The sequence below is a fragment of the Desmodus rotundus genome, chromosome 2 (assembly GCF_022682495.2).
Source record: "Desmodus rotundus isolate HL8 chromosome 2, HLdesRot8A.1, whole genome shotgun sequence".
Taxonomy (NCBI): Eukaryota; Metazoa; Chordata; class Mammalia; order Chiroptera; family Phyllostomidae; genus Desmodus; species Desmodus rotundus.
The window spans coordinates 143,683,042-143,704,569 of NC_071388.1; the positions used below are offsets into that span (position 1 = coordinate 143,683,042).

Below are 21,528 nucleotides of genomic sequence, written 5' to 3' on the forward strand. Positions count from 1 at the left end.
CAATGAGATACCACTTCACACCAGTGAGAATGGCCATCATAAACAAAGCAGCAGACAGCAACTGTTGGAGAGGTTGTGGAGAAAAGAGAACCTTAGTGCACTGTTGGTGGGATTGCAGACTGGTGCAACCATTATGGAAAACAGTATGAAATTTCCTCTGAAAACTAAAAATGGAACTTCCTTTTGACCCAGCAATTCCACTGCTAGGATTATATCCTAAGAAACCTGAAACACCAATCCAGAAGAACCTGTGCACCCCAATGTTCATAGCAGCACCTAGCCTTTGTGACAGCATGGATGGAACTGGAGAGCATTATGCTAAGTGAAATAAGCCAGACGGTGAGGGACAAATACCATATGATCTCACCTTTAATTGGAACCTAATCAATAATACAAACAAGCAAGCAAAATATAACCAGAGGCATTGAAATTAAGAACAAACTGACAGTAACCAGAGGGGAGGAGGGAGTGGATAATGGGGGGAAAAGGGTGAAGTGTTCACATGAACATCTATAAAGGACACATGGACAAAAACAAGGCGGGGTGGCCTCAGGGTAGGAGTGGGGGGAAAAGGCAGAAAACTGTACTTGAACAACAATAAAATTCAAAAGTATTTAATAAAAAAAATAAGTACACAAAAAACCCGAAGAATATTCAAAGCAACAATATTCAGAGAGCCGTAAGTATATGTTTACTTAGAAATCTGAGACAATATGGGTTTCATATTTACCTTTTTCACTTACATTGTGAACGTTTCCCCATGTCATTATGTGTTCATATAAAATGTAATGGTTATATAATATTATTTTAAAAAATAAATAAAAAAATAAAGGTGAAGAAAGAAAACCTGACCAACTCAGACTTTTAGAGTTGAAAAAAAAGTTTCCCTTTTAGAAGCAATGGCACCAAATTAAGAAAGTAAGTTAATTACAAAATTTGGGACAGAAAACATGGAAAGATCAGTGGTGGTCTTCAACTAGATTGTTGTCTCTACTTACACACAGACCCTGCCCCAAAGAAGACAAACAAACAAACAAACAAACAAAACCCTATAAGGAATTAGTATATAGTGATACAGACAGGAAGAAAAAGTTAAAATCCCTAACTAAATAATATTGCTACATATAGACTATATAACTAAAATCCACATCTGTAACCTAATAAGTATCTTATTTTTTGTAGTATTGCTAATAAATTCCTTATATTACAATAGAAGCTACTCATATTTAAGAAAAGTATTGGAAAAATCCCATAGAAATTTTTGTTTTTCTTAGTTATGGTTTTTGTAAGCTTATTATACGATGGAATCTCTATACTGTTTTGTAATCACCGGTAATCTGTAAGAACTGATGTATCCCTCTTTGATGAGGTGCATTTTCTCCTTACGCCTGGCCTTTGGTTGCTTTTAAGTAACTTCTGTTACTTACTATTTGTAAGGCACTAAGACAGTGTTTTAATTAGACTTTTATTAAGTCTTTTAAAATATAAATATTATTTTAGACTGATAACTTGATTAAATTAGGTTGATTATTTGAATGATGTACTCCTGGTAATGAGCCACTGCACCTGTCTTTTTTTCCCCCTTAAATAGAAACTTGCACTTAAAAACAATTCTGTTTTCAGATCCTGTAATCGAGTGAGGGTTCATGGGATTCTTGACTAACCTTGTTTCAAAACAATAGAGTCTTTTTGTTTTTGTTACAGCAAATTCTACCTCTTTTTCTAAATCTTCAAGGCTCATATTTCTTTGATTCCCTTGATAATTCAGGTTCAAATGGGACTATATGTCATTTGTCAGGAAAAATATTAGAAAATAGTCTTTCCCTCCCTGTTTGTGATTCAGATGTTACCCATATCCTATGGATTTTCAGTGTACTTCTGTATTTTTTAATAAGTAAAAACTGTGTTTATAATTTCCTTCATTCTTTTTCTTCTGTATTCTCCCTTGCTCCTCCCTTCCTTTTTTTCATCTTCATGGTGATAACTATTTTAAACTGTCTGTCTTCTGTGGCTTAATAAATCGTCATGTAGCAGGACTGGACATTCTATTAATTGTCTTGATTCTGTAAAAAAAAAGATAGAAAACAGCTTCCATTTATTTCATCATTAGTCTCTGGATAGGTCAAAGGCAGATGCATTTGGGTCATTTAACAGGAGGCTGGGGATGCTAAATTCGCATCTCATTACCTTTGTGTGCTTTTAGAATTGTGTGCCTGGGCCCTATGGTCAGTTGGCAGTTGGCAGGCCCGTGGCTCCTAGGGAATGCTGTGCATTTGAGGGGATGCCAGTTTCAGTTGCCAGGCTGTTCTCACATTCTTTGGTCCTGACTTTCTTATAAAACATCCAATATGTGTTTCATTATTAACTCTAGACTATTGAGTTCATGTCAAAAATTCATTGTGGCACTATTGATAGAGCGTGATGAATAATTTTTATAATTTATTTTCCGTGGCTCCCATTCCCTGACTTCAGGATACTGTTTTCCCTGTTCGGTAAACCTACAGCAGACATTTTGTCACAGATTTTTAAAGAGTTTTATTGTTGTGAACTAAGTTGAGATGAATCGTAGGTAATTGGATGGTGCAGCTGAATTAACACATTGAATTGCCAGTTATGAGACACTTCATTTGCTGTAACAGACAACAATGAGCCCATTTTGCTTCTACAGTGAACAAATTCTTATTATCTATATAAAATTCTAATTCAAGTGGGATAACATGTATGCATCATTTCCATTCCTTTTGTAAGGAAAATAACCTCCACAATATATTTGCAGCTATCTCATTAAATAATTTTGAACTTCAATAAATCTTTTTCTTTGAAAATGTTAATCAGTTGTCTCATTCCCCACAAAGGACAGACTATTAAGCATTCAGAAACAAGAAGCAATAGTACTACTTTTACCCTGTGTACCTTAAGTTTTGTGCAGATGTGCAGTTTGCATTTAGTTCAATAGAGAGCCTCTGTTCTATAACTCTGAACAGTACTACTGCCCTAATGACTATGGTCATAGTAGGCAACACTGTAATAATTTTGTTTTTGGATTTTATTCACTTTAGGTGTTTTAAGGGTACCTTTTTCTAGGTCAGTGGAATTGCTTTTAAACAGATGAATATCCATTTTAAGAGGAAGGATTGAGACATATCTTCATCTAAATTCCCCCTGAATACTTATTAACTTAAGCATTACAATAAAGGGTCAAAAAGTTATCAAGATGCTATAAAAATTGTATGGAGTGAAGCCAGGCAGAGGAAATTGTCTAAGATAGGGGAGAATAGCCTAAAGTTGAGGGGCATCCACTTTGCCATTAACAAGCTTCCAAAGGCTTGCGGCTCAATAATGCCAAGAAAAGTAGAAGTCAGAAGTGAGACACTGGAACTGAAACAAAAAATTTAATCAACGTGTATAGCTGGAATTATCAGCCTTCTGTGCACCAATGCCACTTCTATGTAAACATCCCCGTAGCAAGTTGTTTCTCATTATCCCTCCACACTGTCCTTCTTACACACACTAATGAAATTACGTAGACTGCTGAGGGACAACAGGGGCAACTAAGAGTGCATCTTCAAACCGTAGAATAAAGTCCCTTTTATTTTGGCACTTAGAGCCTATAAGACTAATGTTTGGCTCCTGCTTTCCCTAAAGCAATATCTTCACATCAAGGGGACCCACTCAAGTACAAAGGGCACGGCATTTTCTAGTCATTTATTCTTAAATATAAAGCAGCAACCAAGGATTGCCAGACATTCAAAGCAATTTGGGAAAAAAAAATTAACAAAAGTCTGCAACAAGGAAAAGGGAGGCTGAGATAAATGAAAACCAGTAATAAAATGAGAACCTTGCAGGGAACCTTTTGACTTTTGTTCTCTATATCTATAAGTTTGTTTCTGTTTGTTTGATTTTCATTTTTGTCTGTTTGTTTTTAGATTCTACAGATAAGTGAAATCACACCATATCTTACTTGCCCAATCTCTTTATTCAAGTCAAGGTGTTAATTACCTTTTTAACAATGGTCTTTGTTCTCTTTTAAGTTTATCTCTTGCTCTTGCTTCTAACCGAATTGGCCACTCACATTAGAATCTTGCATCTTTAATTTTATTAATCTGTAATAACTTCCCAGATAGGATTGTTTTGATAGAATTTTTAAATTGCTCAAGGCCTTATTTTTAAAAACATTTTAAAAAGCATTACCAAATGGTTTTTTTAAAAGGTCCTATCTCCATTCCACCTCTGTTTTCCTGAACATAGTAAACAATAAATTTTAAATGTTAAACTAGTTTTAAACAATGTTTTGTAGTGGTTTCCCGATAGATATGGTAAATTTTATAGTGCTATGTGTTGTTAAGTTATACGGGTTCCTGTGATTACCTGATGTGCCTGCAAATTCATAGAAGAATTGATAGATGAAGGATGGCCACTTCAACATCAGACAGATGTGAAGATACTGTCATCTTAGACTGGCAGCTGCTCTTGAAGTTCTCATTGCTGCTTATTGTTTGGGCTAACACTTTAACTTTGTAGCTAATCAGAAATAGTTGCTTTAAATATGTTAGCTATTCCTAACGTATATGAGAAAACAGATGGGTCCCAGAAGAAATTACTAACCTGCTGGTTGTTGGAAGAGTTTTGTGTGGTGTGTGTGTGTGTTTGTATGCTTTCAATGATTCAGGAAACCAAAAGCAAATGGTAGGAGAGAGGGAGAGAGAGAGAGGAATGAGGACGTTTCCCAGTTTCCCCCCATAGCTGGACATGTGTGCAACACAAAGCTGCTGTGGAAAATTGAGAAGGGAAATTCCTTTCCATTGATACGTTAAAATCTAGTATTTCTATGATATGGAATGATAGGTGATTCTGAAATTAGACAATTAACAATTAGGCATTCTTTAAAGCTGTGACTATCTGGTTTCTGTTGACAGGTTGTGGTGACAATAGCTTGGGTCACCTCCTTTTAACCATTTTCTGAGTGACCTGGTTTTTGGATGGTGACTCCAGGGCAGCGAGCGCTGCTTTGTCCTGTTGTCTCACTTGTTTTGATGAGTGAGGGTCCATTAAATTTCCTTATCAGGTGAAGTTTTTGGCAATTATTTAGAACCTTTAGTGTATGACCTACGCCTTGATTCTACGATAAGGAAAAAGGCAGGGACTGAATTTGGAGGAGACAAAGGATCATGGCTGTGGTAAAGACACAATTTAAGACTGTGGTGCCAGCCTAAATGCAGTTCAGAAATCCTGACTCATCTGGTTACTAGCAGAAGAACAAAGCACAGTTACATAGCCCGTGTGGAATTTAGTTGCCTCATCTTTAAAATGGGAGTAGTAGTGATAATAATAGCCAACACTAATACAACCCAGGTTTCTAATTGGGCAGGAGGGTCTCTTTTAAGTGCTTTACATAATATTAGCTCATCAAATTCTCGCAATACTAAGAACTAGATACTTATTTTCATCCCACTAATAATTGTAACTACTTTAATGACTTGTCTTGAGGGTGGAGGTGACAGTGAATGTAATGTACTGATTATTGTGCTTGGCACTTAGCAAGTGCTTAACAAATGCTAGCAGTTATCCACACATCTCCTCTCCCAGGGTCCTCTACTGGCATTTAATTTGACAGTGCTTAGTAAATCTGGACTGCTTAACTGAATTTTGAAATAAAATTCTCAGACCTGGAAGAGTTATTGTGAGGAATAACTGCAAAATCAGGCCCCAGGAGACAGTAAATAAATAGGAGTCAAAGAAGGATTGAAGCCAAGCAAAACAGACCATAAAACTGTATTAGTGAAATATTTAGAAATCTTATATAAGACAGAAAAAAAGGTAAATGTGTGAAGGGAAGGGTATATATCATAAGTATTATATCTTAATGTACAAATATTACATAATGCTTAACACTTAAATGCCACTTTGCAGGAAGTGATAAGCTTCTTCTATTCCCTTCAATGTTATTTGGAAAATTTCAACATCACATGATTTTTGTTAGGTGTTCTTGCTTAAATGAAGCTATCCTCCATTTTCCCCTTAATTTTTTGATCAGCTTAGACTTATTTTTTCTTGGCTAATCCTTAGATGTACAGTTGAGTGCTTTTTTGTCTGTGAATATGAAAAATAGTAAAAAGTCTAAAACACATTGCCATTTTAGCCTTACTTCCTGAATGACAAAGGTGAAACATCTTATTTTTGGTTAGAGATGCAGACTTTATTTTTAGTATGTGATATCTAGTTGTTTTTAATGATTTTTATAAATGTTTAATTGGAGATTTACTGTTTTATTTTAAATTTAGACAAATACATAGTTTGCAACAACAAATTATAATTGATTTCTCATTTAGAAATACTTGAACATCAATTCTCTTTTCTTATACCATATGAACAAAATATGTTGTTTTGAACATTGATAGTTTGTCGGTTCCTTCAAAATGACTTGTACAAATGATAATTATACATAAATTAATAAACTGCTGGTGGGAATCTAGTGATATGTCTAGCAGTTTTTGATTTATTTCTGAATCATTTCCAGACTATGTACTGTACGATTGTTGAATGTAACCTACTACTTCCTCAACTCCAAAAACATGTTCAGTAGTATAGAATAGTTATTTTAAAAATGATGAAGCTCTTACTTATGTTTTATGAGAGATTATTACAGAAGTGGTTTTATAGGTTACTAAATAGTACCATAGTTTTTGCATCATAAGATGCACCAGACCCTAAGATGCACCTAGGTTTCAAAGGAGGAAAATAGAAAAAAAAAATCCCGCTCCACCACCGCACCCCGCCTCCCCCCAGCGAGCCAGGTAAGCTACATTCAGACTATAGGACGCACCCCCAGCTTCCTCCCAAATTTGAGGGGGAAAAGTGCATCTTATAGTCTGAAAAATACGGTATATATGTTTTATATCTGTTTAAAAATTCTTTTCATATTACAAGTAATACAATTATTTAAATAACCTCTTCCTACTTTTTCTAGAGTGATTCAAATGATTTTCTAGTGCTGCCTAAAATAATGTTGGGTCCCGGGCTTTCATTTGATAAGTATTTCTGTTGACTCTCATCCTGAAGTTCTTTGCCACTTAATATAGTTTAAAAGTGATTAAAATGAAAAGTTTTAACAACCTTGTAAAGAATTTCTGCCTGAGAAATATTTAAAATTAAGTAATAACTTTTGCTATGTTTGCAAACCATATATGAGGTTAACCATTTTCAACCAAGGTTACAATAAGTCACAGATGATTATTTTCTTGTATTGTTGCATCTATTGGCCAAAATATTATACAACCTTTAATTATTTTATAGTGTAATAATCCACTGAAAATTAACCTTGTAAGCTTACTTTGTGAACAGTTTTCATTTTATTTAACAAGTGCTTTGGAAGTTAGTAACACAAAAAATATGTACCATGATTATGAATATATTCAATAAAACCAAGATATGGAAAGATTTAGCAATATGATTGATTTTGCAATGTATTTTTTTGACTTACACTAAAAATAAAAAATCTATAATATTTCCTGTCTTAGGGCAGGGCTGATGCCCACTGTGTCTGTGTTTTTGTTTCCCAAAGGGCTTCAACTTAAAGTTGAGTTTTCATTTTTTTGGGTTGTCTGGGTATTTTTTAAAAGATTTTTATTTATTTATTTTTAGAGAGCGGGGAAAGGAGGGAGAAAGAGAGGGAGTGAAACATCAATGTGTGGTTGCTTCTCACACGCCCCCTTCTGGGGGACCTGGCCTGCAACCCAGGCATGCGCCCTGACTGGGAATCCAACCTGCGACCCTTTGGTTTGCAGGTGGGTACTCAATTCACTGAGCCGCAGCAGCCAAGCGTCTCTGGGTATTAAGTAGGGACCTCTCCAAGCTTGTGGTTGGGTACCCTTATTCTAAATATAAGTGGCTGATCTTATTTTATGGTAATTCAGAATTATTTCTAACTTTTAGTTGCTTTATTAACTATAATGTTTGTTTTGACCATTTATTGGACAAAGTTAAGTTTTGGCTTAACATTTTGTAACCTCTCTGTCTAAGACCTTATTTTCAGTGTAACTTTTTTGTCAGGTTTAATTCCTGAGTAGTTTGAGTGTTTAGCCAATTATAAAACCTTTCACCTTTGTCACTCCTCCCATACTAACATACCCTAAGACTCCTCTGTTTAGTCAATTTTTAAATGATGTTATTTTCTTTTCATCTCTTTTTTTAATCATATATGTGTTTAGTACTTTCTATGGAAAACTTTTGTGATTTCAATTAAGTTGTATTATGTGCATCTGTATTTTATTATAATTCTCTAAATACCCATGCACTTTTAATTGGCCATATAGTTACATCTCCTAATAGCTTAATATACAAAATTGTGGGCCAATAAAATGTTGCCACATTTTAATACTTTATTGGTGCATGAAATGATTACTGCTTAAGCAGCCAGTTTACATAATCAATGAACAAATCTGGCCAGTGGTTTGGGGATCTACTTAGTTTAACACACTATGTAAATGCAAGATTAAGCACTTCCAAACTTCCGTTAAAGGGCACATACAAACAAGTGGTTTTGTAGCACTGGGTTCGTGTTCACCTCCTGCAGTTACTGAGTGACGTTGCAATTCTGAAACCCTGGGGATCCGCTAGGCAAAATCCTCTTTTCTGAGTGTCTTGCACTTCTGCTTGCTTTCTGTCAAGTCTCTGCCTTCCTCAGTTCTCATACTATTAAAAAGTTGATTTTCTTATTCCTGCTTCTGAGGATTATTTCCTTATACAGAGATGAAAAACATCTGCAAAACAGAGCTACATAGTTTGATAAAGACACGCTTTTCCATCAGAAAAAGGGCTTTGTATACCATAAACAAATATAAATGTCAGCTTTCTCAATGAACAATATTGTAGGGTTATGAATCACGAGCACATCACTACATATTGTGATTTTGTAGAATTTTTACTTTTTCTGCTCCATGCTTTTAAACAAATGTGTTCATAGTGTGTTAGTCATGACTGCATTTTATAGGAAAATGTGTGTTTCATTTGTTCATTCACCACTGAGCAGGGTCTTTGAGGACAGTGAGGTTCTTTAGGATCTAGAATTCTGATCTGGTGACATGCTTGGCCGATTGTCCTCAAGCAAGTCATTGGGAAGACTTAAAAGAGTTCTGATGTCACACACTCCATCTCAGGGATAAAATGTATACCATACCCCAATTTCTAACTTTTTAACATGTTACTCTCTTAATCCAGGTTTATACCTTCTGTTTATTCGAAATTTCGTGAATTTTTACCTTTTTGCTGACACTCTGCAAGGCCAAATGTGCTTACTGGAGTAGCCTCACACCAACACCAACAACAGAAAGGGAGGAAGGAAGAAAGGAAAGAAAAGGAGCTTTTATCCCCAGACTGATGCTGAGCCCTGGTGGGCCTCAAGTACCTGCGTTCTGTGGCATGTTGTGCCTTGGACCACTTCACTCATCCTGGCTTCTAGTGCTCTTAAAGCTGTATAGGGCAGAGTTCTCCTTTTATCTTCCAGCAAGTCTCAGGAGTGAGATCTGGTCACCGGCATTTATTTTCGGGCCTTTAGCCATGTTTCCCATATGATAAATGGACTTAGGGAGTTGTCCCATGTATTGATGCTCATGAAGCATTCACTGTAAGTACATATATTTTTGCCTGTTCCTGTAGTTTAATGAATCCCTTCACCCATCTTCCTAAGTTGTAGGTGTATATCCACATGTATCTGTCTTTTGTAGGTTATGAAATTCAAGAAGGCAGTGTAACACAGTTCTTTTTGTGCTGCACCTAGCAAAATGCCCTGCACAATTAAGTTCTTACTACATGCACTTAATTAGATTGCACATGTACAGATAGGTCCCCTGGGCCTTCCAAGGCAGTAGATGCTACTTTGGAAGATGATGCAGGCCAGAAAGGATTTAGGTCAAATTTTTATCTGGTTTTCCCAGTAGGATAGTTGAATGTGTCTTTCCACTGTGCTGTATTAATGTCTTCCTTGTGATTTTTTTTCCTCTCGAATTCCATTGTCAGCTAGTCAAAGATTGTACACTTTATATACTTCTTGTCAAACTCATTGGGTGTTTGAAATAGCAATGTCTTTATGACTCACCAGAGTGTCCCAAGAGTCCTGCCACCTCTGTCATTTATGAGAATTTGTCTGCAACTCCTTTGTTTCACAAGGGACATAAGTCACAGAGTTTAAGATTCAAAGGCATCTTGAGGGGTGATCCTGCCACCCTACCTGCCCTCAGTCATGGGTGTGTCTCATTTAAACTCAACACTGACATATTTCTCTAAAATAAAGCTAGCCCGCATTGTACAGTACATTATATACTCCACATTGCCAACAGAGGGATCTCTGCAAGTATAGCTCTGAACATGTAACTAACTCCTGGTTGTAAAAGCCTTTGAAAGCTCTACTGTTTAAATTTTAAACTCTTTAGCGTATCATTGAAGAGCCTTCATAGAAATCTATCCCAAATGTCCTTTGCAGCCTCATATCTCATCTTTCACTCCCATCTAGTAGAACATTTGCAGGATTCACTGAGTTCCTTCTCCATTAGGTGGATGTGCCATAAATGTCCATGACTCTGCTTCTTTGCTCACACTGCTTTTTAGCCTGAATTACCTATCTCCTCATTTCACGAGTCAGCTCAAGTGACAACCCTTTTAAAAATATTTTCCCAAATCTTGAAGGCAGAACTTTTTTCTATTTTTTTCTATTTCCATAGCTCTTTGTTCATGTTGCTGTTGCTAACATATGGCATGCTATCACTGTGACTAGTTGTGTCTTCCCTGTCTCTTATTTTAAATGGTAAGCTTTTTCACAATGGAGGCATCACGTTTGTCATTGTTCCCCTGAGATCTACCAAAGTCCATAATATAGCGAATCATTCAATTAATGTCTTGAAAAAGTGTTAAGTATTGATTCAGTAGGATAGAGACTTATGAAATTAATGATGCTTTATTGAATGAATCTCTGTGACACTCCTCATATTTTTTTTTCTGGAATATAGTGGGTATAAAAGAATATTTGTGTTATCTATTCTGAAGATACCACCACTTCATCAAAACTGTGGGTTCAAGAGAGTGCATAAGAACTATTTAATTCTAACCTCTAGCCAGCATTTGAAGTCTCTTTCAACATTCCTGAAGAATGGACATTCAAATTCCTGAACTTTTCCTTTGGCTCTTTTTTTTTTTTTTTTTAGGGCAGCACGGTGTATTTTGGTATTCCTCACAGTAAGAGAGTGTTACCTTGTGGTGAGCTTCAATTTGATTCCTGCAGCTTTTCTCATTGGTGTTATTGGTCTTAGCTCTGCTTTGGGGGAACCCAGAAAAGAAATTTAAACTGCTTTTTAAAATTGTTGACACTATTAAAAATGCCCCCCATTCCTCCCACACTTTGCCTGCCTCCGCCCTCCCCTGCCTTCACCACATTCTCGCCTGTGTCCATGGACCATACATACATGCCTGTATGTTCTTTGCTCATCTCTTGCAGTCTACCTTATCCCCTCCCCTGTGAGATCAGGCGGTCTCTTCCATGGGTCCATGCCTCTGGTCATATTTTGTTCATCAGTTTATTTGTTCACTAGATTACACATTTGAGTGAGACCCTAGGGTATTTGTCTTTCTCTGTCTTATTTCACTTGGCATTATATTCTCCAGGTCCATCCATACTGTTGCAAAGGGTAAAATTTTCTTTTTTACGGCCATGTGGTATTCCATTGTGTAAATGTACCACAGCTTTTTATCAACTAATTTACTGCTGGGCACCTGGGCTGTTTCCAGATCTTGGCTATTGTAAATAATGCTGCAATATATTTACATATTGCAATATATTGTAAATATATTGTAAATATATGAACTTAAGAGTACATATATTCTTTCTGATTTGTAAACTGCTTTTTACATTGACAGTTTTTTTCTATAGGAACTGCAGTCAGGTCTCTGCTATATATTTTATATTATAGGCTGAATGGCCCCCAAGTGCACTCTGTGTGTAAAATATATGTATATTTTTATATTCGAGGAAAAAGTCCAGCCATTGTTAACATAATGAGAACAGTTTGCATGACATGGATGTAACCTGGCAGCCAATGCCCATGTGTGAACAATGACAACTTCACTGTACTAGTCAGTGGGGGCAGTAGATTCCGTTGAGTGAGCATGTGTACTGTTTGTTGCATTCAAAATGACTGAGCGAGTAGAGCAGGGAATCTGCTCAAATTTTGCATTAAGCTTGAACATTCCTCCATGGAAACTACTCAGATGATTCAGAAGGCCACAGCTATGGGCAACTGGTGATTGGCAGCTTCATCACAACAGCACGCTTGCTCATGCCTCATGTCTCGTGAAGAGTTTTTTGGCAAAATATCAAATCACCTAGATGACTCAGCCCCTCTCCATGCCAGGTTTGGTGCCCTGACTTTTCTGGCTTTTCCTAAAACTAAACTTCTGGCTTTTCCTAAAACTTCTGGCTTTTTCTAAAACTTAAATCACCTTCTAAAGGGAAGAGATTTCAGACTGTTGAAGAGATTCAAGACATTATGACAGGACAGCTGATGATGATTGGGAGAACTATGTGAGGTCCCAAGGTACCTACTTTGAAGGGGACTGAGGTGTCATTGTCTTATGTACAATGTTTCTTGTATCTAGTATCTTCTTCAGTAAATGTCTGTATTTTTCATATTATATGGCTGGATACTTTCTGGATAGACCATGGCATATATATGTGTATACACACACATGCGTGTGTAACATTTGTGTTAGTTTACATATCAGCACACACACGTAACATTTGTGTTAGTATACATATCAGTAACTAGCCAGAAAACCATTGGAGATAATTTAATTGGAAATAACTTGCATAGAAGAGGTAGAGACAGAAACAAAAATATGTTAATTACCATGCAAACAATTCACAGTCTGGCCAGTATGTGTTCATATATATAATTTCAGATACATAAGTAAATAAAGATGCCAGATTATTGCATTGTACTTCTATATTTTAGACTCTAGAGTGGTCATATTTTTCTGATTATCTTATTGCTATGCAAGAAATTATCCTGAAAATTAATGACTTAAAATAGCAATTAATTTTAATCTCTCATAGTTCTGTGGGTTACTGGGATGAGCTTGAAGATCCTCACTTGGTGTGTCTCATGCGGGTGCCATGGTGGCTAGGGCAGGAGTAATCTAAAGGCTGGATGAACTGGGTGTCCAGGACAGTTTCTCTAGGCTTGTGTCCGATGCCTCATCCCTCCTCCATGTGGCCTGTCTCTTCAGCAGAGCAGCCTGCACTTTTTGCATGGCAGTGCGGGGCTCCACGAATCAGGAAGTAGAAGGCTCTAGGCCAGTTAAAGTCTTACTTTGGAACTGGCACAGTATTGCTACCCCAATACACTCTTGATCAGATGAGTCCCAGGGCCTACTTAGATTTCAGGAAATAAAGAAAAAGCTTTGTTTCTTGATGAGTGAATGTCTGTGACAATGCAGAAGGGCACGTGGGATGGGAGATGCTGAGGTTATCTTTGAATGTACAACCTGGCACACCACATATTTTGGTGGTGTAGTGGAGTAAAGGATGCATTTTAAGTCAAATGTAACTTATTCTCAAAAGAAGTAAATACAAATATAAGTTTGAACAATGGCATACCGTATGAAGAATGCACAAACATTGACCAAAGGACATAACACTAACATTCTCTCCCTAAAGTTCATCACGTGTTTACACACACGTCTAATTGGGCCTGGTATTTGAAAGGCCCCAGATCTAAACTTAGGTTTTGTTTTAAAATAACTAAAATGATCTATTTAAAAAATGATCCTTCATATAATTAAATATAATTAAAATTCTAAATATTTTCTTTGATGGACTATCAATTGCTCTATCAGAGTCATTTTTAATGTATTCTAGTTCTTTAAATGTTAATTATTCATGTTTCTCTCCTCTGAACTACTTTAAATTTTTCATCAGTTTAAGGATGGCTTGACTTATGAACTCTAATATTTGGTAATATATATGCTGGTCAAGTAAATCCATGACAGAGAAATTTTTTCTTTATTCTTACCTGAATATTCTTAGATAATATATATCACTTAGAAGTTGATTTCAGTGTATTCCCAGAGTGGCCCAAAGAAATTGCTGCATTATTTTTCCCTCAAAATTTTTGAAATCTTGATGTTGTTGGTCCAAGCCTGAGAAGATGGCTCTACAATGTCACCAGGGATCTTGAATCCTTGTAGCCTAAGATTCATGCACTCAAAACGGCTGCTGGAGTTCCAGCTGTCATACCTATATTCATGTCAGGCAAAGGCCAAAGACTGTCAAGGTGTACTTAGCAGCTACAGGAGGAGAGGGTAGACACTGGTGTGGCGACTGGCAGGTTTAGACACATTACATCAAAAATCATATTTTATTAATTTCTGACAATTGCCTAATTATCCCTTTAGTCTATACTAGTTACCAGTTCTTTTGATGCTGAAGTTTTGCCTGATTTACAGCTGTTTGATTCTTATTTATGCATTGTGCTGCTTTTGTTTTTTCTGGATTTTTAACCTAGTGTTTTTTCTTTTTGGACTTTATAACATGATTATGTATTTTTGCAACAGATTTGAAAAATTAAGACAAGTATAAAATAGAAATTAATATTGCTTATATTTTTACATCATTTGAGATAACACTTTGTTGTATAGTCCTCCAATCTTGCTGAATTTTATACATGTATATGTAAATACATGCGCATATATTTATAATTATTTGCATAACTGCTATTTTATTCATTATATTATCTTAAAAAGTATTAATATTGTTTTAAAAATATAGCCCTGCCTGGTGTAGCTCAGTGGATTGAGTGTTGGCTTGCGAACCAAATGGTCGCCGGTTTGATTTTCAGTCTAGGGCACATGCCTGGGTTGGGGGCCTGGTCTCCAGTAGGGGTTGTGCAAGGGGCAACCACACATTGATGTTTCTCTTCCTCTTTTCCTCCTTCCCTTCTCTTCTCTAAAAATAAATTAAAAAATAAAAATATAGAATGCGGATTTTTACAGGTAAGTAAATACTATTTGAGTCCTGACTTTTGTGACTTGCGTGGCATTCCGTCAGCTGCGCAAAGCACAACTTGCTTAACTGATCCCTAACTGTTAGACACTCCAGTTGCTTTTCAGGATTTACAATCGCAAATATTATAAATGACACTGATGGGATTCTTTGGACATGAATCTTGGTCTGTATTATCTCTAGTTAGTTCTTAGAACAGCTTCATGGAAGTGGAAGAGGTCAACAGATAGGGCTATGCAAAGGAAAATGTAAGTCTTCTACAGGGACTAGAAAATAACGACCTGAAGAATGTAAAATGCTCCATGCTTAGCATGTGCTTGCTGAGGGAGGGGTAGTGTGTGTTAGGCAAAACTTCACCTCAGAGGAAGAAGGAGCCAATACTTTTTCACTTCTCTTCAGGTGGATAGGAGCAGATGATAAAGGAGAACACATTCACGACTCTATATAGAGAGGCTGGTCGATGTTTGAAACAGTCACTTCGCCAGCAATAAACAAAGATTCACTGAAAAAATTAAAGGGAACAAAGAGTTGACTGAGAATGGACTCGGGCTAGGAAACAGGTCTCAACTTCTCCCCCACGGGATGAATATAGGAGAGGCAGGATGAAACGCTTTCGGTTATGGAACAGCACAACGTGGGCGTCGTCTGCGGTGCACGCGCACTGTCGGAAACCGAAGGGCGGGGGTGTCCTGGGTCTTGCTCAAGGCGTTACAAAGGCATCAAATCGTGGCGTGGACCAGATGTGGAATTGTGTGCTGGGACAAGTCCTCTAATGGACTTCAGGAGGATGGCATGTAACTTGTGTACAACATTCAGGAGAGTCTCCTCTGTCGTACCTTTCACAATGGAAATTGCTGTATGACTATTATCAAGTCCCACTTACAATAGAATGTGTGGAAGGGACTTAGCTTAGGATTCTTAAAGTTCAAATGAAAATGGGGGTGGGCGGACATTCTAGTGATAACTTTAGCAGTTGTATATTAATCATTTTACTTTGATATAAAAAATAGAGGAATAAATAAAGGCAATTGATTTTCATACACCTCATAGATCAGAACAAATGGGGATAAGAAGCAACGTGACCTTGCGAGAAGTAAATTACTGTGAGGTAATCTAATTTTACTCTCTGACACGATGACAGAACTTTAATATGAGGGGAAGCCAGAGTTCATATATCTTCCCTGTGCTACACACCTGAAACTAATACAAAATACTATTGAATATAAGCTGTAAATTAAAAATGAAATTAAAAAAGAGTTCATATATCTTCTCTTCAGTAAGGCTTAGTTTTTGTCTCACACAATATTCTCATCAACCAGTAAGGAAAATGTAGTCTGGTGTAAAGGGAGGCATGGCTTGTTATTTGTCGTCGAATCAGTGTGACCCGCCCGGACAGACCTAGTAAACTCCAGTAGGGTTTATTGAGCATTCATACTGAATGATATTTGTATCGATCTCCAGAATTTGAGAATACAAAATATGGAATCTCCAGACTAGGAATGTTGCTAACTCTGTAAGAATTTTCAAGAATTCCAAGTGAATATAGGAAGCAAGAAAAGTGGCTGAATTAAGTTGAAGATCAATGAGAACCATTGATTAGAATGGCACTTAAAAAGAAAAAGGTAATATCTAGTGTAATGAAATATAAGTCACATATCTATTGCAACAGTATGGTAATACCGAGGCACTCTGACACTTTGTTGCTATAAATTAGAAATGAGACCTGATGTGGCTGCTTGGATTATTCAGGGGGATATGTGTTTCCTGCCTTCACTTATATAACTTATCATGTAATAATCAATCCCTTTGTATGTTCTCAGTTTCAAGACTATAATACATTTTCATCTATTTGTTGATATTGTCATTCTTTAAGTTCTACAAAAAAAGGAATTGTGTTAATTCCTCCAAAAATAAATAATGACTTTAGTAAAGCTGCTCTGTTTCCTTGCTTTTCCATGTAAACTTTTTAAATATAATGTGAAACTGTTGGGTAATCTCTTTGAAGACATTAAAAAATATAATTAAACTCAACATGTGTAATACCAAGAATGCAGAAAACTCAATTTAAGACAGGACAGTATAAAGAGCCAGGACCAGACTGAGGCATAGATAGGCACCAAATATACTATGTATGTCATAACTGCTACTGGCTGTAGTTATTGCAAAATATAATCTGAGTGTGGTATTGTTAAAATATGAAATTGCATGCATCTATATTAATTAAGTATAGTTTACAAAGTCTTAACAGGCTCATGCTATGTTTCCAGCAATTCCCTTCTGGGTATTTTATCCTGAGGCAGCAATTTTCAACTGGTGAGCCGTGCTGCAAGACGCACGCTGGTGCGCCACAAGAATTTTTAAAACATCAGTACCTGGCACAGCAGAGACATCTGGTGTGAATGAATCAAAATTATACCCAAGTATTTTTGTCAAATTGGCAAAATAATGTAGTTTTTTGTGTGCCACACAATTTTAGTAATTAGTTTATGTGTGCCACGAGATGGTAAAGGTTGAAATTCACTGTCCTAATGGACAATCATGCTATGGCAGACGATATGTAGAAAAGGACGTCTGTAGTGTTTTTAATGTTTGGTACAGATATTTCATAACTTATATGAAAAATATAAATGATAGCATGTATGGGATAGCAGTCAACAAAATGATTATGCATTATAATGATAAACATGATATTGCCACAAAAAGATATTCACAATTAAGTGAAAAGAGGATCTAAAGATGTTATGTATTTACTTTTAGAAAGAGGGGAAGGGAGGGAGAAAGAGAGAGAAAGAGAAACATCGATCAGTTGCCTCTTGAATGCACTCGACCAAAGCTGAACCCACAACCCAGGCATGTGCCCTGACCCAGATGATGCCCAACCCACTGTAAGCCACACTGGCTATGGAAGAAAGGAGCTAATTATAAAATAATTCATATAACTTTAAATAAGTCTGAAAATAAACACAGAATAGTTATACAATGGAGACCCCCCAAAAACCAGAATTAATTTCTGGAGTGGGTGCCTTGTGTAGTACATGCTTCCCCCACTAGGAGAGTGTTCTAGGAACCCCTCTGTAACAGTGTACCAGCTGGAGTTGTTGTGAGAGGCTGCAATCAGCTTCAGTGCATTTTGTTTAAGACTTCTTCAGCGTGTTTGTCCATTTCATGATTGGTGATCCATGAGTGCACCTGCCCACACTGCATTGAGTGTTCAGCAGTTTCTGACCCAAAATGCCATGACTCACATGCCCCACTCTTCCTAGTCACCTGGTCTCACCCTGAGAGAATTCTTTGCTCCCCTGGATGAAAAGTCCTCAAAGGGAAACATTTTACTGATATAGAAGAGGTGAAACAAAAAAACGGCAGAAGCACTAAAAAGCATCAAAATCGATGTGTTCAAAAACTCTTTTGAGCAGGGAAAAAAATGTCTTGATAGGTGTATTGCATCAAATGGAGAGTACTTTGAAGCTGATTCAAGTTTAAATGTGTAAGAATAAATACAATTTTTATAAGTAAATTCTGTTCGTGTGTGTGTGTGTGTGTGTCTCCCCTCACGCATGAAATATATTGTTTTAGGAAATTAAGGATAATTTAATTTTTTAAGTTTTTCCTGAATTTTAAAACAAACTTTATAATTTTTATTTTGTACAACAATCACATAGGAAAAATTACTTACATTTACAACCTTTAAAAACTCATACTCTTATTTCTTTATTTTTCTTTAATTGCTGGCTACATTAATTTCTTTTGTGAGTATAATTTTATTGTTTAACTTTGCTGAATTTGCTGAATATGATATTGTCTGTGTGGTTTATTTAAAAACCTAAAACTAGATTCCCCATTTATTTTTATTCTCTTGTGTTTTATATATTTAATATGCAATAAATAAATATATAACATCTAATTTAAATATATACATACTTAATATATAAGTATATAAGTAATAGTATATAAAATACAGGTTATATTAAATTCTGGGTTTCTTGTTATCTTAGTTGTCCAAAACACTGGGCAATGATTATGATTTATTTAAATTTTTTTCTTTATTTAAAAATGAAAAATAAAATAAAATAAATTTACTTTTCAGTTGAAGCCATTTAGTAATAGAGGGACTGCTGGAATAACAAGTATAATTTTATTTCGAGCTATAGTATATGTATGTGGAGGGGTTGTAAGGTATATATAATATATATATGCAAAAAAACCCTTTATTGATTTGTGGTTGATACTTTTCCTGTGATTTTCAAAATATCTCAATGAAAATAAAACATTTACTTTTATTTTTATTCTCTAATTTTAAATTTGGATATTCTTTCAAACATACAGAACATTTGCAGTCATTGTAGTTAAGAACCCTGAATATTTTCTGTTCATATTCACTAGTTGTTTAAACTTTCCCTCCTTTGCTTTATTATTACTGTTCACTCTGTCCATATATGTATGTATGTACATATGTCTGTATGTGTATATTTACATAATTATATATATACAGGGGTGAGCAAAAGGAGGTTTACAGTTGAAATACAAATAATAATACAAGAATAAGGTCTGTTTCATGTATTCACAACTGTAAACCTCCTTTTCCCCAATTCTGTACATATATATGCATACATAGACATATGCATATACACACATACATACATACATATCACTTTTCCCCTGGATTATTTTAGAATAAGGTGCAGACATGCTTATTGAGTTTAGGTTCTCTTGTGTATATTTCCCCCAAATAAGGACATTGTCCTATATATAACCACAATACAATTACAGAAAATAAGAAATTCATTATTAACAAAATGTTGTTAAGTAACTTAGTGCACCTAGGATCGCACTTGCATTTGGTTGTCATGTTTTTTAAATGTCCTTTAATCTGGAACAGTTCTTCAGTCTTTAATTACTTGGAATTTGAAGAGGTCAAGTCACATATTTTCAGATTTTCCTCATTTGGGTCGGGCCAGATAATATTCAGACTTTCCTCAGTTTGGATTGGCCTGAGATTTCTTAATGATTGGTTCAGGTTATACATTTTGGCAGGTATACCACAAGTAATGACGTGGCCCTCTCACGTGCATTGTACTTGGAGGCACGTTGTATGTATTTTCCTGTTACTGACGATGTTGCCTTCGATCATTTAGTGAATGAAGGTGGTCTCTTGTCGCGTTTCTCCATTGACAGTTTCTATCTTTCCCTGTGTAACTAGCAGTGATTTGTGGGAAGATACTTTAAGACTAAGGAAACATCTTGTTCATCATCATTCTTTCCCACAAGTGCTGATTCACAAATGCTTTCTTAGCCGAATCATTTAACTATAATGTTTGCCTAATGGTGATCTAACTCTATCAACACATCTATCAGAATATTAGTGGCATTCTACATAAAAGAAGAGTTTTCCATCCCTTTTATACATTATTTATATTTTACTTTCTGTAATGAATTTTAATTCTTTATGATTATTATTTATTTTGATTTTCCATGTGTCCCGGATTTGATTGGCAAGAGCGTTTGAAGTTAGAGCCTATGTCCTTTGGACATAGGCTCACAATTTTTAAATGCCATCCCACCTCCCCCCGAATAAATGTCGTTATTGTGAATTCCATACTTTTAGGTCCCCTTCCTATGTCCATATTCTAATGTGCCAGGACAGTTCTTTCAGTATTTTAATAATTTTTATGGACTTTTTGAGAGTAAGTTTTGTGTCACTATTAGAACCGTTGTTTCTCTCTTTTCTCCCCCTCACACTTTTTCTGAACCCCTTAGATCTCGTAAGCTCCAAAACACATAATGGTGTTTAAAAGACAGCTCTGTTAAAAATTGGTGTTTAATTTTCTGTGTCATTTAACATTTTTATTATTATCCACCTTGCAGGTATACTGAAGATCTAGGATTTGTGTGGATTTTTTTGTGTATTTTGTTTTTGGTGGCTGTATGTGTTTTGCTCAATTTGTGTGTTTCAGATGTAGGTGGCTGCCGTTACCACTATCCAGAAATTCCAAGTCCAGATTTTTAAAACATTCTACAAAACATGTTATTTCAAGTCATTTTTAAAATCTGGCATGATGTAACCAGAGTGTGTGGATTGAATAGCCTTAACTTTAATGGTCAGCATTCTCTTAATCGAGTTTATTTAATTAAATTTAAGGGCTTTTTCTCTATTTTATGAAACGGCGCACTTATCAATCCAAAAAGTCTCTGAGAGGTGGGATCATGGTAAAATCATTATTGGAGGTAACTTCCTTGATTTGTACCAATCAATTGTGATTTTAAATTTCTTCCTTAGCTTTAAAAATTATTTAGACTAATGGAAATTCAAGGACATGAAATTTTAAAACATGTTCAGGGTCTGGCAGAAGTAACGCCTGCTTGAGTGTGGTTGGCAGGATAATAATATGGGTACAATAATTTATAGCTTTAATTTGAACATTTCACCTAAAATGTCATGTGGTGTGCTTGACTGTGATACTGTTATGTTACATAATTACATG

General features: G+C 35.8%; 1 protein-coding gene across 3 annotated transcripts in view; it reads left to right on the top strand.

The window, feature by feature from the left end:
* The window catches only part of GALNT13 (polypeptide N-acetylgalactosaminyltransferase 13), a 491,331-nt gene that overhangs the window by 7,959 nt on the left and 461,844 nt on the right, over positions 1-21,528 (top strand). The window lies entirely within an intron of this gene.